The sequence below is a fragment of the Pinus tabuliformis genome, chromosome X (assembly GCF_031772625.1).
Source record: "Pinus tabuliformis cultivar Carrire ecotype Pingquan chromosome X, CPIR1, whole genome shotgun sequence".
NCBI classification, from domain to species: domain Eukaryota; kingdom Viridiplantae; phylum Streptophyta; class Pinopsida; order Pinales; family Pinaceae; genus Pinus; species Pinus tabuliformis.
Window position 1 is genome coordinate 190283548 of NC_142308.1, and position 19484 is coordinate 190303031.

Consider the following 19484-nt stretch of genomic DNA (forward strand, 5'->3'; position numbering starts at 1 on the left):
AAGACATGCTTCATCACATGAAACATCATTATTGGGCTCGCATGCATGTCAAGAAAGCAAAAATGAAGATTTTGAAAAGGAGGTTGAGCCAAGCACTAAAACGGCGAAAGAGGCTGGATCCACTTCGAGTTTTTTCCGACGCTTCACTGGTTGAGCATAACACATGATGGAGGGTCTTCACTCCAAATTTGAGCGAATTCAGAGAATTTTTTGTCATTTTGAAATTTTTGGTCCCAAAAACAGGTTTTTTGGCTATACACACAGAGCGCATGCACGCTCGCTTTTGATTGGGACACTTGATGGAGGAAAACTTTGTATTTTTGGGTTTTTCATGTTAAGTTACACATGCTCAGCTATTTCCGAAGCATTTCATCAAGTTCTGGATGGTCAAAAGGCCCAAAAACACCATGAAAAGCACCTTGCTGCCACCTTTTGCAACAGCAGGAAGTACCTCTGGGTGAATGCAGTATTGAGAGGGAAAATGAGCTCCAAATTGGAAAATTCGACCTGGGTTGGAAAGTAGATATCTAGGGCTTTCCAATGAGCTATCGTGAGCTCAATTTGGATGCCAGGAAGTGCCTCAAAATTAGCCTGAAAAGTGCGCTACACATAGAGATCAGGGCGCTGCGCATAGAGGATTTTGGCCAATTTTTCACTTTCCAGCTCAGCATTTTGGCCAGGTTTCACCAGTTTCACTCCTTGATGTGATTTTTGTCTCAACATGATGTAATTTGATGTATGTAAGGTAACATGGCACTTGTCGGCCTTCTTCTAGATGATTCATTCACAAATTAGCAAGAAATTAATGTAATGAATCAGTTTCCTTCTTTTTAGAGGCAGGTTGTTTTGGTCACCTAGATTCTTGCTCCATGTTTAGAATTTGTTCAAACTACTCCTAGAAGGAGGAGCTCGACCCCTAGAGGTTAGGGAATGAGGTTAGATTGATATATATATATGTAAATTTTCATTCAGTAGCAGGGGTTCGACTCTTGGGAAGATCTTGGCACACTATTGTACATATTTTTCATATTTTGGCTAAGGAAAGATCAGAGGTTTTGCAGCACCTGTTGGGATTATTGTGGCTTTCAGTTCTTGATGGTGTTATCTCTCAATTTATTGTAAGTTTATTCATGTTTAATGTATGCCATTCCCTTCTTATGCTTTTGAAACTAAATGAATGAGTAAATGAGGTTGAATTCATTGTTTACAGTGCTCTTCCTTTAAATTTGTTTAGTTTTACATGTTTTCACCAATTTGGAGAGGATCCATGTTCTCCTTTGCCCTCTTCAGCTCCTTGTCATTCTGATCCATTCATACACCTGATCAAAGGCATCAAGACTATTGCCTACCTCGCCCAAACTCAAATTCTACAAAGATCTGACCTCAATCCCGCACCCAAAATTGGTTTTCCCATTTCTCCAACAAAAAACTCAAAAATCAAAATCAAACTTTCTTATCTCTTTACTAGCATAAAATCAGTATTAATTTTCAGTAATCTTAGCCACCTTTGAAGACCTTTTGCCGAGATAGACCCGGAGAGAGCCCTCTCCTGTCCTCGTAGTGTTAGCTACGAGGCTGAGCTTGGTTTGATGTGGCCTTGAGTTTTTCCTTCCTCAGCCTGAGGCAGATTTGAGCACTAACAGACTCCACCATGGGCATCAGTCATCTTGCCATGCCTAGCACCTAATGCCTCCATTAGCACCCAGGCGCCCCTCCTTCATTCGCTCATCAATGACAACAAAATATTATAATTTGTTAATACAATGTTGCATAGTTAATTAGTGATAAACTGACTTTGAACACCTAACATTCTATTAGTCAATTTTCTGAAAATCATTATGAGACCCCTTGGTGGAAACTCTATTCATGGGAAATAATGGAATGACCTTAGTTCTTTGATGTGGGCATCCCTATCCAAGTTGGATCAACCCCACAACTTGTCACATGGGGGCCCCAACTAGGTAGACATCCTAGTGTGTTGAGCTTTCGATGCTCCTAGGGGCGCCCAAGCGTGCTGCTTTTGTGTGGGTGTGTCTAGGGTGCAAACATTCATCTTGTTGTGAAAAATAGTAAAAAAAAATCATTATATCATCAATGACAACAAGATATTACCATTTCTTAGTACATCCATATGGCATAATCAATCAATTATAAATGACCTTTTAACACCTAAACATTAATTTAGTCAATTTTCTGAAGATCATAATGATACACCCTCATGGGAACTAAATTCATGGGTACTCATGTGCCAACCTTGCTTTGCTTGTCTTCGTGATTGTCATGTCACTTAGTTCACTCATCGCCCAACTCATCTGATACATTTTCTAAATGAATGACTAAAGTGAAAATTGGAAATTATGGTATAAACACAAATGAGCTTCTGTTCATTTCAAGAATACTATATTCTCTACTTAACAAGGTCAACCATGTGAAGTTGGAACCTAATATGGAACCTACCCCCCCCCCCTAATATCACTCTCAATTTCCCATACCCAATCTATCTACTATAATATTTTTGAAATAAATTTAGTTATAGTCAAACATAGAAACTAGGAAAATAAAAATTTAAGGTGAACGAAAGAGAACAGACCAAATAAAAAAAATATAAATACATACCCCCTACTTTTCAACATTTTGATATAATTAATATTCTTCCTCATCCATATCATCATCTGTATTATCCAGCATATAATTTATGTCAAAGGATTTGCCGTATTAGCATCATCATCATCATCATCATCATCATCATCATCTATATCATCATGTGGAACATACTCTTCTACATTTAGTTCAACTTCTTCAAGTTCTTCATCTGACACAATGTCAATATCATATAGTTCATCCAAATTAACATTGTCTCGGTTAACATATATTCCTTGAACTTCTTCAACATATTCGACGGACATTGCATGAACCCCCTACTCCTCGACATCATCTTCTTCTTTAATTTCATCTTCTTCTGCTACATTATACCTAACAGGCCTTCCTCTTATATCATATCTAAAAACATATGACCAACCCAATTTACTTGGAACGTTTACATAAAATACCTATTCACATTTTCTTTGAAGAACATATCGCTTTAATCTTGGCTCAAGGTTCCTTGTATCAACCATGGTAAACCTGTTAGCATGCTCAATAATAGTTTCATCGGTCTCACATTGATGGATTCATAGCATAAACCTTTTTACATCGAGCATAACTATTTTCAAGGATTTAAAGTCACTCAAGTATATCATGTAGACACCCATAGTATCAATTCTCAAAGAGTTCTAGATGTCTATCACCTCTAGAGCAAACGTCAATAACTTGAAATATTGTAGTTATCCCACTAACATCATTTTTCATATTTTCATCCATCCTTTTGATGCAAAATTTGCAGCCATTTTTTGTTGTGGTGTTTCAAATGAAATACATCAAACACATTAAAAATGAATTGTCAGTTGATAAGCACGGATATTTATACTTGTAAAATTTAAAAATTAAGGAAGAAAACACACCATATTTTGCATCAATATATGGGTGAATATGCTTGCCTAATAATATTTCAAACCATATGCTAGTTCAATTTCCCTCTCTATAAAATTGGTATCTCCACTACGTTGAGCTTCTATGACCAATGAAGACATACCATACCATGATAACTCACCATTATTACCTTGTTTGGATCATTCAATCCATAACTTCATCCAATGTTTACTTTTCACACTGTGTAAATTTATTTCATCCCACTCTCAACCAGATGTATTAAAATAAAAAAATTCACATATATTATATTAGTTACCATTATACCTTCATAATAATGGATTATGCAGGAATACTAAAATTTACATGAGTATGTGATGAGGCTCATCATTGGGAAAAATATATGGACCTTAATACACCTCCAAGCTTACTAAAATCAACTATTCTCGTAATTCTTTACATGTTTTAATTATATTTTGCTTAATGAGATGAATAAAAGTAAGATGTTATGTCTAGTGGTCCAATGTGAATTGACTATACGTTTTTCGAAGCAAATTATGGCTGATTAAGGTGGAAGAAGTCAAATGAGACAAGAAGGAGACATTATAGGAGATGGAACTCCCTCATTAAATCCTCACTCACTCGAAGATCCCTCAATCAAATCACACGAGCTTAGAGTTGCAACTGGCCGAGTCATGAGGATCATTGGCAACTGAGCTAGTGATAGTTGAGAACAAGTTAATCTTAATATTGGGAGCCAAGCCTCCCTATATTTAAGGAAATTGTTAGAAATCTCAGTTGTATAAATAAAGAGACCTAGAGCCTCATTAGGATTAAGATTTTTTGTGCAAAATAGCTAAGCATTTTCGAGTTGAAGGATTGTGACGAAATGATGTTGTGTATTTTTTGAGATGTTAATGAAAATGAGAATTCACTTGATCCAACACTAACTTGACTCAAAGGGCTAAATCTCTTGGGTTAGGGCCCAACCCTATTAGGAGAGGTTCCTATTACTGTACTTGTATACTTAGGTTATTTCGTAGATTACTTGTTGAACTGGATTTGGCATTGTTACATTGCAAGTATTGGTGAATTTGATTAAGTTGCTTCCATTTGTACATAGATTTAACAATAGCATTAGAGAGATAAGGAAATACCAAAAAAGGCTGGCGATAGGTGGATCTTACCTCATTCATAACTTCAGGGACCATGGTTTGAGAAAAAACTCCCATTCAGCCAAAAAAGACAGGATTTTGTTTTCTTAATAAATTTAGGGTTTTTCTGCTAATTAGGTCAACGTCTTTTAGTTTTAAAAGATAGGTTGCAGTTACCATTTTTGATCTCTTAAGCTTTGGATTAGATTTCATGGTGCTTTCATAATAGGCTTCAAGCATTTCCATGCATGAAGTAGGCAAATAAATGATGCAAATTCTATTTTCCTTATATTGTTGTAACCCTTCTTGTTTTGAAATGATTTATGGATAAATGCCAACAAAGATGTGTATGTTGCAGGAAACAAAGTCCTCATATCATCAACCTCAGCCAAACCATACCCACCCATGATCGCCAAAGGGAACTAAGTTCTCGATCTAAGTTACCATTTCACAAATACAACTTTCCATGCTTGTTGAAAAAATTCAACCATCATAGGGCTCTAGTTTGAGTTCTGAGTGAGTTCCAAAAACCTGCTTGCCTTATTTCTTCCATCACTTACCTTCTGTAAGCTCCATACCACTTTCCAAATCACTCCTTATGCTTTTGGCCTATTCCTATAGGAAAATAGGGGATCTTGTAGGTGCATTAGGACAACCTATAAAGATCCTATAGGAAGACTTGTAGTGGTCTGTTTTGAGCCCGATTTGTGAGAAATGCATCACGAAAGAAAGGAGAAGACCCCTTATTGCCTACCAATCCATCTGGCCCATCACATCCATCTCTATTCACACCTACCCCACCTTCCATGAAATCAAAAAGATTATCATTCATGTTTTCACAAAAAGATAAAAAGAAAATGGTTGTTATGCTTATTCATGTGCACAACAATTACATGTTTGATTAGATCATATTTTATGCTTAGGTTAGTTAAGGTTCCACATGTGTTAAATTATAATTTTTTTGAAGCAAGGTATCTTGACAAATAGCTAAATGAGTTGTGTGTTTTAGGCATCTATTTCAGTCTTTTGTTATTGTAGTAGGTAGTATTTCAATCCTCTCAATTAGGGTAAAATTTACATTTATCAATTGGTCATCAAACTTCTTCTAAATCAATAGAAGGCTGGTTTGAGAAACTATAGTGGTCTATCACCCAAATTAGCAGTGACAAAGAGTGGACCCAGTACATCTATTTGTGTATGCAATATTGTCACCTCCATGTTTGTACGAACCCCGGGTTGCTGAAGTAAAGTTGGTATCCCCAAGAGTTGCAGCATTCTTGCTGCAATACTGGTGCTCATCAGTATGATAGACATAAAGTCAAATAAGTCAAATGTGCTATAAACCTCCACTATCTACTTACATCTCACTTTTCTCATTCTACCTTTCCCGAATAGGTTTTTCCCTTCAAAATCATCCATGGAGTTGACATACCAAATGTGTTCTAATCCATTAATACTTTTTCCTTTTTCATCACTATATAGTTGATTATAAGACATGGTTTGATATACCATGTATCCCTCTACCATATAACCCTCATGACATGCTCTTTGTCTAACCAAAGCCTTTAGTGATTGGAAGTGCCTCTCAACCATCCACATTGATCTTGTGTTTACATGTCCACACTCTCCAATCTCCTCGACTTGGTGTGTGAGGTAGTTCTCTTACCCCATGTATTTTCCAAGATCATATATAACTTGTTTAACATTGTTTTCAAAATTTTCTTATAGACATAAACATGGAACATATTATAACAGAAATAATAATTGATCATTGTTTTTTCCCAATTTAATAGAAGAAAGTACAATGATTAACAAGATGTTTCACCAAAGTATAAAAGATGCATACACCAAAATAATCACCTTAATGAATGAATTCCAATAATTAGTTTTTACCCCACCTAATTCTCCTTTTTTTGTTATTATATTCTTTATTTTTGAAGAAAATCTAGTTAGAAACTTAATTTTTTCAATAAGCTCTTTAACATGCTTTCTTTGTTGCTCTTTCAATAACCATGGAAGAGTGCTTATATTTTGGTCGTATCCATTGCTATTTGAATGAATCAGACTTTACAATGCAAGGATGGACTCCTTAATTTTATTATAAATCTTGACAATTTTTTCTTTATCTCTCCTTCCATCTAAGATTAACTGTTGGAAGCAGGATCCCCCAAGGGTAGTTTTGGGGCTAAAAGCCCATGTTTCAGTCAAATTTTGTAATAAAGATGTAAGGACTCTGCATTTTGTGGTCACGGAGCGCGAAGTTGTCATGTGTCATAAAGGCTATTCCATATTTAGCTTTGTAAAGTAAAGTTGGCTGTAAGAGATCTATCCATAGTCCGCAGAGCATGGAATTGTGTAAAAAGAGCTAACCTCTAAGTAGTTAGAATCATGAAGAGACACACCATGTAAGAGAGTCATATCTTTGAAGCAGGAAGTCTAAGTCTTGGGTCGAGGCATAGGTAGAGGTTCTATGGCCGAGTGCATAGAGGTATATGGTAGAAGTTCGCAGCTCTATGTGTGGACCCCTGCAGCTGTGTGCACAGGTTGGACGGAGTTTGTAAAAACTTGGAAGATATTAATAAAGAGAGATATTCTACATTTTTTGTGTCTTTGTTCTATTGATGCATCTTGACATGTTATATATGAATTTCCTTTATTATGCTTATGTGATGCACGAATGAATGCAATTACATTGAATAACTGAATGAAATTACGAATATCTGTTTATGTGGTGTTAACTAATATTCTTTGATAAGATAAGCAAGTCACATAGATTAATTGGGGAATCTGCATGACTCGCTTTTGTAGTATCGTGAAAGTACCTGAGCAGTAGGCTAAGGTTCTGTGAAGGTCGACCATACACTTTTGCGGAGGTATTGAAGGCTAGAATAGAGGGCTCGTCTTGCAAGCCATAGAGTGAATCAACCTATGTGAAGGTAGGGATAAAGGGAAACAAATGACATCACAACGATCTTAGGGTGTGGAGAATTGGTTCCATCACCTCCCCATACTACTTCGGGTGAGACTTTGGTCCATGCTCCATGGGCTGATGCCAAAAGGGCCAGTAGTGTAGGGATTTGTTTGGCTAATTAATGTTGAACCTCGGTTAGGCTCCTTCAAGCCAACAAATGATCCCGTTATCGGGACTGGAATCTACATAAGAGATGTGTGATGTTGTGTCACTGGAATCCAACTAAGAAGGAGATTGGAGACTGGTTGGATAGAAAGATCCACCAATTCACGGCGTAGGAGAACAAAAACCAGCAACTCACAAAGGAGCAGTGGTTGGACAGATACCTGTATATAGAGATCCATGAATCTTTTCTTGCTCCTTCTAGTGAGCCATATGAGTGGATCTCGAAGCTAGTAGATAGCCAAGGAAGGTGGAAACTTGACAGCCCTATTGTTTGGGCCCCGGAGTTAATATAGAAATTGGAAGCATCTGAGGACAAGATCACCTACGCTGTCAATCATAGGCTTGATCGCATCATAGGAAGATTTGTGACTGAGTTCGTAGTCCACATCTCAGTTAGCTACAGTGAGGTGGAGCGACGCTTTTTCAAAGGACTGCGAGGAAAGTATGTAAAATATTTGAATACTTGGATTAAAATGCTATAGTGTGAAAAATGGGTTATGAAACTACCTTGATGTTCGGAACTACACAAAGCGAAAAAAATTACAGGAACGAAGGTAAAAAGGGTTCAGAGTATAATACCTTGATTTCACCTGCGCAAGGTGATAAAGAAAGGATAGGGAAGGTTTCTCCATGAAGTGGTATTCAGTTAATAAGACAAGGATTCCCACGAATACCACCTCCGCCAACACCACCTCCAACTTCACCACCATCACCGTCAACTTCACCCGTACCACCTCCACCTCAACCACAGTTCAGTATGGCAAACTCAGTAAAGTTGTGCTTATTCAAAGGCTTGGGAAATGAGGACCCAAAGCAATTCTAGTTTGTTGGGAAAGCTGTATGGGAAGCTCAACGTGTTACAAATGCTCATATAAAGAAGGCGACATTAGTTAGTGCTCTGCAAGTTCGTGCACTAACCTGGTATGTCAAGTACTCTAATGAAAATCACAATGCTGGAGTGGTAGACAACCAGACAATACTGAATAGGGAATTTAGTATGCCTAAATGTAAGGCAGAGTTGATTGTGGGATTCAAGGAGATTGTGATGCAACCAAGCAAGATGCCTTGGGAACTAGATCAGAGGTTAAAGTGTACAATTTGCGAAGTCAGCGTGAATCTGACAGTCGGAAAGCATTATGAATGGTTTGTGGCTTCTCTCATGCTGCACTTAAGGGTTGCACTGTCAAAACAGAAGATAACGACGCAAATGAAGGCCTTGGGGATTACCATGAGACTACATGAAACTCTGATGCAAGATCCAAATCTAGGAGTTCAATGGATGCATACGCAGTTGAATAATATGTGCCTTGAGATGCAAAGTCTGAAGCAGGACAGGACGGCTTGACTGGAGGTGCACGAGGAGGTATGGTGCTTGAATTGGAATAGTCACGGACATGACAAGGACCATTGCCTGGTCTTTGAAAACTATATTGCAAGAGGAGGATTGATTCCTTCGAAGCTAGAAGATCAAGTAGGACCTAGTGCAGGGCCTACATTGTGGTGTGTTATATGTCAGGTAGTAGGAAAACATGCCATGTATAACTTTCATTTGCTACAGAAGTTTGTACAGACACCACAACAGTTGTTTTGCAACATTTGTAGGTCGGTAGGGCATGATGAGTGTAATTGGAGGAGTTATGAAATGATGATGTATAGAACTCCCACCTATAGGGTTCAAGCCGAAAGATGACCCCCTAACTAGAGCATAGGGATGGTGCAGATAGGATTTCAAGGGAGTGAACGAGGCCGAGGCAGAGGAGGATCTGGCAGAGTTCGGGAGTAGTTGATCTACTACAATCGTGGAGGACCTGGACACTATGCATGAAATTGCACTAATCCAATGCATCTATCGTGAGAGTATTGCATGTTGTTTTATCATGAAATGGAAGACTATCCTATGCTGATAGCGAGGATAACTGAAAAAGGGGCACTACCACCTTTGCCAAATCAGAAACTGTAGATGATGAGGCCTGAGCCGCGCGAAGAGCATCCAAATGTAAGTATAGTACTTAGAAATGGAGTTGCGATAGGAGATGATAAGGGGAATCATCCAAAAGACAGTACATGGGTTCACAAAGCTCTGGCAAAAGAGGCTGAGTTTTATTTGGAGCACACATGTGAAACTTTCATGGAAGCTAGAAGGAGCTTCGCTGAGGCCTCCACCTCAAGAAGCAAGGATAAGCCTGAACAGGAGATGGACCCCTCTATGCTCACAAGTTTCTTGGGGACCTGTATGAAATTACTGCGTGATAGTAAGGCTGTGAAAAGGTTAAAATAGCTCATAAATAGATGCGTTGGAACCGCGTAGTGTGAGTCTTCGGTAGTATGAAATATTGGCAAGGATAAAACAAGAATGGGATGGGAGATGAGACTAACCGCGTAGATAGGAGAGTATGAAATGGATTAGGTTGTTTTGGACATGGGGTCAGACGTGAATGCCCTACCAAAGTAGACTTGGGAATGGATAGGGAGACCCACACTGCAATGGTCTCTGATTCAGGTAAGGATGGCAAATTAGCAAAGGATCATCCCCATGGGACGACCACAAGGGGTGACTGTGGATATTGAAAGTGCGAGCGTGCTGGTTGATTTTGAAGTAATAGAGATAGTGGATGACAACAATCCCTATCATGCACTCCTGGGAATTGACTGGGCTCCTAATATGAATGAGGTAATTAATCTAAAGAAGCAGAATATGATATTTGAGAAGAAATCGCTACGCGTAATAGTACCCCTATATCCTGCTAAAGCATCGTGCTATATGGAACCAGACTGTGATTATGAGAAGGATGAAAATCTAGACTGTATCTATAAGATAAGAATTCAAGATGAAGATTGGGTAAATCCCACCATGGATGGACGAATTACATGGGATTGTAGGAGTTCCTGGAGTTTGGACTCTGATGAAGAGTCAGAATGCTGGTAGAATCGGTTACACGAAGTAACTACGCTGAATTGCAACATGATAACCCGATCACTATGATGTGTGTCCTCATAGGCAAGAAATATGCCTACTTATGATGGCCTAAATGAGGTAGATATATTTTTGGATGAATTTGAAAGGGAGGTAACAAAAAAGCAGTGCTTTGAGGCATTAGACTGAGCACTGCGCGCTACTCTCGCACGATGGTGGGGTACACATAAGCGAAGCTTTGATTATTGGCACGAATGTATGAGGATGATGAGAACACGATTTGGGAAGCCTAAGAAGTGAATGATAGACAAGTATGATGGGCAAGATGATTTGCGCATGAATTTGGCCAAATGGGCCCAGGCTTATGGAGAAAAGCCCCAATTTGAGTGGGTGCACTTGTTTTGTCATACCCTGGATGTTATCCAGATGAATTGGTATGTAGAAACAGAGGTCTACCATGATACAGGTGAATCAGATATTCTACGTGAGGGCTTTGTAATGAAATTCATTTTTGAAGACAGATTTGACTGTATTGATGAGGCATTGCAATAATTTAAAGCAGCTACCTTTCTGATACCACAAGATCCTTTCGACCTGGTTTAGCCTGAGTGGGATACTCGGCTATGTCATGCACTAGAATGCTATAACGTGACTGCTAAAGAAGAATATGAGGATTCGTGGAGGATTACCATTCGGGAAACAAAAGGATTGGGAAACCTGATGTAACCATGCCGTTGAAAACGAAACAAGTAAACATTGGTATGGAGGAAGAACACAAATTCACGAAGATTGGAGACTATTAGGACGATGGAATGGTAGATAAAGTTGTTGAATTGCTTTGTGAATACTAGGATTTATTCCCTACCTAATTTAGGAATCTGAAGGGGATAATCGGGGACCTAGGAATGATGAAGATTATGTTGATGCCCGACCAGAAGCTAGTTAAGCATAGACCTTACCATCTCATTTTGAAATATAAGTAGAAGGTCCACTTAGAGCTACACAAGATGCTTGTCGTAGGCATCATTGAGCCTATGGAAGAATTGGACAGGGCAAGACCAATCGTGGTACATGAGAAGAAGCAGAGAGATGAAATAAGGATATGCGTGAATCTTAGAAAGTTGAATGATGCTTGTGTGCATGATCCTTTCTTCACTCCATTCACTGATGAAATGTTGGACAATGTAGGTGGCCAGGAATGATATTCCTTCACTAATGGGTTCTAGGAAACCACCAGATCAAAATCACACTAGAGGATAGGAGCAAGACAACCTTTATTACTGAGTGGGGTTGTTTTTAGTACACTTTAATGCCATTTGGATTGGAGAATGCGCCTGCGATCTTCTCACGCGTAATTGTTGCTATGTTCAAGGAATTTATTCATAAGTTCCTGGAAGTATATTTTTATGACTAGATTCTGTTTGGGCTAGCTAAACGCCATGTAGCAAACTTGCACTTAATGCTGGATACCTGTTGAAGATACCAGATTGCGTTCAATCTGAAGAAGTGTCTGTTTTGGGTTCATTTTGGGAACCTGTTGGGGCATGTGGTTTGCAGATAGAGACTGATGATATGTATTGCAAAGATAATAGTGATATTGAACTTGGAAGCGCCAAGGAGTGTGAAGTAGTTGTGCGCTACCTTTGGACATACGGGATATTACCAAATTTCTATCAAAGTCTATGCCCGGATCACCATGCCTATGGAGAAATTATTGAAGAAGGATGTCACATTCTGCAGGAACGATGACTCTAAGAAGATCTTGGATATATTAAAAGAAAATATGGTCACCATGCCAATTATAGTCTTCTCGGATTGGAAAACAGAGTATCATGTACATGTCAACACATCATTTATAGTGCTCAAAGAAGTATTGACATAGTCTGGCGGAGAAGGCTTGGACCATCCTATCGCATTCGCAAGCTGAATATTATCAAAAGTAGAGAATAACTATTCCACCATTGAGCACAAAGGGCTAGCTATGGTGTATGCGCTCTAGAAGTATAGGAACTACTTATTGGGAGGCCATTTTAAGATGTATACAGGATACTCTACGCTAAAGTACCTGGTCAATAAGACTGTGTTGGGAGGGAGAATCTGCAGGTGGCTGTTATTACTCCATGAATATGATTTTGAAGTTATTGTGAAGCCTGGCCGACTGAATGCGAGACCAGACCATCGATCGTGCATCGAAATAGGGAAAGAGCCAACTAATTTGGAGGGATCGCTTGACGAATAATAATTTGTAGTGCATGTCATGGATGATGATCTTGAGGATATAATACATTTCCTAATGATAGGTACTACACTGAAAGGATACACTATCCATAAAAGGAAGGAATTAGTAGTGGACATGACATATTTCTCTGTCATTGTTGGTCATCTCTACAATATGGGGACTGATGAGATATTGCGACGGTATGTATCTGAGTTTTAAAGAAGCAACATCCTCGTAGTCGCTCACGGGGGCACCTCAGGAGGACATTATGTAGGAAGAGCAACCTCACAAAAGATTCTACACGCAGGGTTGTGGTGGCCAACCCTCCATCAGCACTCAAAATCATATTGCAAGGCATGTGATGTGTGTCAAGGGACTAGCAGGCCATTGTAGAGGGATGCAATTCCTTTGAATCCATAGATAACATTGCAACCCTTTGAGAAATAGGTGATAGATTTTGTGGGACCCATTGAGCCACAAGGAAAGACAGGAGCAAGGTACATTTTCACCGCGATGAAGTATTTGACTCGTTGGGTGGAGGCACAACCTGTGAAGGATTTTATAGGTGTGGTCACTGCAAAATTCCTCTTTGAGCATGTATTGACACAATTTCAATGTCCCGATATCTTGATGAGTGATCACAATACGCACTTCCTAAATGAGACGATCAACACACTGACAGAGGAATTTGAGGTATACCACTAGAAGAGCACGCGTGTGAGAGCCATAAAGGAGGATGAACCCCACTTTAGGGGAAATTGTGAAAGATGAATTGCAGAAATTGTTAAATGTAGGGTTCATCTATCCTATCTCGAATAGCCAATGGGTATCTCCATTGGTTATTATACCCAACAATAATGTAAATGGTGAGCGTGTGTGGATTATAGGGAACTAAACAAGGCTACCTTGAAAGATCACTTTCCCTTGCCTTTCATAGACCAAGTGCTGGACACTTTAGCAGGAAAAAAGTATTTTACTTCCTAGATGGGTTTAACGGGTACAATCAGACTAGGATAGCTCCAGAAGACTAGGAAAAGACTACATTCGCATGTCCCTGGGGCACCAATGCATATAAGGTATTACCATTTGGTCTATGCAACACACCAGCCACATTCCAGCTGGTGGTCCTTGGTATTTTATCCAATATTTTGCATGATTGTGTGGAGGTTTATATGGATGACATTACAGTCATGGGTGATAATATTGAAGAAGCTTTACATACTTTGAGAAAATTTTGTAGAGATGTAGATAAACTAATCTCCCATTAAGTAATTAAAAATGTTTTATGATTATGAATGAAGTTATGATTTTGGGTCATCATGTTTCTACTACGGCAATTAAAGTTCATCTGGCAAAGATTGAATTCATTGCAAAGATAACCTGACCAACCAATCAGAAGGGAGTCTGAAGTTTCCTTGGACATGTAGGATACTATTGAAGGTTTGTTGAAAATTTTACAAAGGTAACCTCTACAATATTTAAATTATTGACTAAAGAAGCTGAATTTCGTTGGGATGATGAGTGTCAATCTGCATTTGATACACTCAAGAAAAAGCTTTCTTCAGCATCAGTCTTGAGAGACCTAGATTGGAAATGTCCTTTTCATATTTCCACCGGTGCCTCTCATTGAACCATAGGAGTAGTACCCGGACAAAAGAAGGATCCTATAACCCATGCTATTTATTATGTTAGTAAAAATTTAACTCCTGTAGAACTGAATTACACGGTAACTAAAAGTGAATTCCTTGTTGTCATTTACACTATTAATAAGTTTAGACATTACATCACCGGCTATGAAGTTTTTGTACACACCAATCACTCTGCCATTTGATATCTCATGAATAAACCAGTTACTAGTGGTAGGATTACTAGGTGGCTTTTGTTGCTACATGAATTTGACATCACGGTATTGGATAGGCTTGGAAAGGAAAATCAGTTGGATGATTTCTATCTAGAATCAACCATGCAGGTGACAATGTTCCTGTTAATGATAGCTTTCCTGATGAAAATTTGTTTTCTATTTCTGTTAAAACACCTTGGTTTGCAGACATGTCTAATTACCTTGCTACAAGAAAGTTGCCTCCTTACTTTTCATCTAATCAGAAAAAGAGAATTATCAGGAAAAGTGTTGATTACTCTTGGATTAGGGGAGATATTTTTTTCACTATACCAAATTTGATTATTCACAGGTGTGTCAGGGAAGATGAGATCTATGATATTTTGAGAGCCTGCCATGATGAATAATGTGGAAGACACTTTGTAGTCAAGTAGGAAACTTATAAGATCCTTTTCTCAGGTTACTATTATCCAAGTATTTTTAAAGATACAGGAGAATATGTCTGGAAGTGTGACAACTACCAGAGAATGGAGTGGCCTGTACAATAGACGATATGCCTTTGAAGCCGCAGGCTCGTATACAACCTTTTGAGAGGTGGGCTCTTGATTTTGTAGGCCCAATCAACCCTATGTCCAAAGGTAAGAAGTTTATTTTAGTTTGTACTGATTATGTTAGGAAGTGGACGGAGGCAAGAGAACTACCTAGAGCAACAAATAAAGCAGTGGTAGATTTTCTTTTTTCTGATATGTTTGTAAGATTTGGGGAACCTAGGGAAATAGTCACTAATAAAGGTACCTAATTTGTTTCTAATCTTACATAGGGAATTGTGGAAAAATATCAAATTACTCATCAAAAGTACACCCCTTATCATCCATAGGCCATGGGCAAGTGGAATCAACAAATAAGGTGCTGGAGACAATCATTACCAAGACAATTCAATTAAATAAGAAGGATTGACTTGACTGGCTTCCTAAAGAATTATGGGCCTACAAGATCACATGGAGAAATACCAATAGATTTTCTCTGTATGAATCGGTGTATGGAAAGAAAGTTTTATTTGTGATTGAATTTGAGATCGGAACTTTTAAAATGGCAGTAGATTTGGGTATAGACCTTGACAAAGCTCAGCAGCAAAGAATCATGTAGCTCAATGAGTTGGATGAGAGTAGGAAAAATTATTCTCAACATACTTACTTGATTCAGCAACAACTGGCTAAATGGCACGATAGAACTCTAAAGGAAAATTTAATACATATTGGCTGGGCCCCTATGAAATTCTGAAAGTTTTTGGTAATGGATCTATTTGGGTTAAAACCATTGTCGACGGGAACATTAGCATGTTGGTGAATGGGCACATACTTAAGTTATATAAAAAAAACCCAATCCAAAGAGGAATTTGTGGAAGAAATTGTGAATAAAAGAGAGCTGGAGATGGGGAGAGAAGGAGTCATTCCTTCCACTATCTCTTCCTGATTTCTTGCTAACACAATGAGCTCACTCTGTTCCTCTTCGTGCTCAGTAAGATATGAGAGGAATGTCTATTTGGTATATGCTTATTCCTTTTTCCAGGCCCAATGGACTAGTTATGGAAAAGGAGCCCCCTCAGAGTCTTCTTTTCCAACTATTTCAGACTCTTTAAATTGAAACTTGGTGAGCATGGACTACCTTGGGCTCATTAAAATTACAGGTTAGTAGGCCCTCTTAGGGTCATGCCAATAAATTTTGTGATCAGTTAATCTTGGACTTCTTTTGTTGGACTCATGAGGGATTTGTTAAGACCCTCCTTCCAACAATCTTGGCGCATCGGCATCAGCAAGTTATTTGGGTACTGTTGAGTCTTGAAAATGTCATTCATTTCCATTACACTTTCATTATTATGTCCATTATATCACCTCCATTTCACCTCCATTTCACTACTATGTCATCACATTCATCCCACATTCATTATCATTGGGCCACATTTATGTTTTTCCAATATTTATTAATTCTAAGTCTTTTAAGTGAATTTGTGGTTAAAAATTAGAAAATAATCTGCACATGCTTATACCTAACAAATGGGTTGAGATTGTTGACATGTGTAGGTTGAAAAGAGGCTTCTAGAAGACTCTTATGTGGCACTCTAAGGCCAAATTCGAATTTGAGTGGAAAGAATCATGGGATCATGAGGATATGTGTCACATCTCCTAATTGTATTGTAACTCTAAGAAGACATGTGTCTTATCAGTTCTTATTTTGATTAGGACTCTAGAGGTAGAGGGTGAAATTCATGGAGTCTCATTAATGAGATGGATTCTCATCTTTTTGTAAAAATAGGAGATCTCTCTCCTTCATTTGTTAGCTTGTTAGTCTTTTAGCTTGTGAGTTCTTTAGCTTGGAGTTTGTAGTTCTTCCGTGATGGCTTTTGAAAACTTTGGAGAACTTTGTTGTACTTTGTAATTTTGAAGAATTTGAATAAAGCTTTGATGTTCTCAACATGGAAGGAGATGTGAAGTAGATGTCATGGAGCATATTAGAATGTAAGGTAGAGTAGATTTCATTTTGTAAATTTTTCTTTGATTTCATTATGTCATTTGATTGCTTTCAAGTTTGGTAGATTAGATTTTTCATTCATGCAATTTTAATTCATGCAAGTGTGCTCAACCGGTTGATTGTAGATTAGTAATGCACATAGCTCTTTAATGACTAATGACATGATGGAATTATCTTGTCCTTCTGCTGATTTATTTTCTTAGTTCTAATTCCAACACTGTTTATTTCTTTCAGTTTTGTTTTGTTCATTTACTTTTCTGCAAGATAGATATTAGACTGCTCATGTCATTTTCAGTTACCTCCTATAGCCAGAGTGACTCAAATGGTGAGGGATTGAAGTATGAATGCGTAGTTTGATATTAGTTTATTTTTCTGCAAGTTAGTTATTGAATTGCTCATGTCATTTTCAGTTACCTCCTATAGCCAGAGCGACTCAAATGGTGAGGGATTGAAGTATGAACGCGTAGTTTGATATTAGTTTATTTTTCTGCAAGTTAGTTATTGAATTTCTCATGTCATTTTCAGTTACCTCCTATAGCCAGAGCGAGTCGAATGGTGAGGGAATGAAGTATGAATGTGTAGTTTGATCTTAGTTTCATTTTATGCAATTTATATATCAGATTATTCAATTTGTTTATGATTACCTCCTATAGCCAGAGCGAGTCGAATGGTGAGGGGTTAGAATATGAGTTGGTGTAATATGATTTAGTTTACGTTTCTTACAGTTTTTGAATTGCTTTAAGTTCAGTTTTCTTTTTATACAGCAGCAAGGATACTGGGTTTCATAGTCACTAGCTCATTGATTGGTTGTTGCATTCTATTTTGATTGAAGTAGCTGCATATTTACACTTTTGTTTAAGTACTAATTCCATCAATAACATGTTTTGAGATCCTTTGAAGTGCTAAGTTTTGGAAGTTACCATTAGGGACATAGACCTTGTCTTGAAATCTTTATCCATACTTGTCCTTTAAAAGTATTCTTAAGACCTTAGAATAGGATTTCCATTTGCATTAGACACTTTAGGAAACCAACAAGAACAAAAGCTCCAAAACAAAATAAATTATAAAACAACGAAGTAAGAAAAAGGTTAACTAAGCACATATGGCTCACCACACTTCATCAGTTTACGATACCCAGATTGATAATTTATGTAGAGAAATTTAAGACGTTAAATTGACTAGACAGGTACAGGATTAGAGTCTTATGATGCCTTGAAGCTTGTATGCCATAATGACAAGCTATCTTGCCAGTAGTAATGGGGAATCACTATGGCTCCTTGACTGCTAGATCCTACAGGAGATTCGACAACAAGTCATTAATTCACACCCAATAGGATGCATCAGGGTACCTTGGTCCTCACTCTCATTAAAGGTGATGGGACTCACATTGGTTAGCTACTAACCTCAATGGTTGGTAATCCAGTGAGCTCATTGCACATTCGACATCAGCGCCTTTATTCATGTGTAATGAACTATACAAAAATGAGGGAGAAGTTTTGATTGATGGTCTGATTTCCTACAAAAGCTTCACAAGTCACAGTTCCATTTCCTATAGAAGCTCTGCAAGTCATGGTCTGATTTCCTGTAGAAGTTCCACAAATCACGATTCCATTTCCTGCAAAAGGCTCAGTAGTCATGGTTCCATTTCCTGCAGTGAAACCCTGATTTTCTGAAAAACAAAACCATAAACAAAGAATTAACTTAAATTATTTAAAGTACTGACATATTGTAATTACTAGTTCAGATCATGAATTATGACGTCATATATCTGATTTAACTATTAAGGGGGTTATCATCTCAAGGACAGGCATGTGTCATCTAAAGGACTACACCGTTGGAAGGTAAGAATGATAAAGTATAGCCAGCGATAGGACACTTAAGGTTAAGGGTAATTAATGCTTTAATTTTTAGCATTTCTATGATTTTTTGGCCATGGTCACCATTGCGGCAAAACGCAGCTGTAACCCGGTCCACTATAACTCCATCTCCACGCTCGATTGCCATGATTCTAACATGAACAATAGATGTACTCCCCATATCATTCTGCAGGTCGGATCATGATGATAATCATGATCACGACCTATCTCTCAAAAATCCCTTGCTTTTTGATAACTTTCTATAATAATCCCTCCCTTGACAAGCGAATCTGTTACAAAATCTTAACCCGATATTTTCAAAGAAGTGCATGCGTCATGTCTTCTAGTTTTTCACCATGTCAAAACTACATGTCC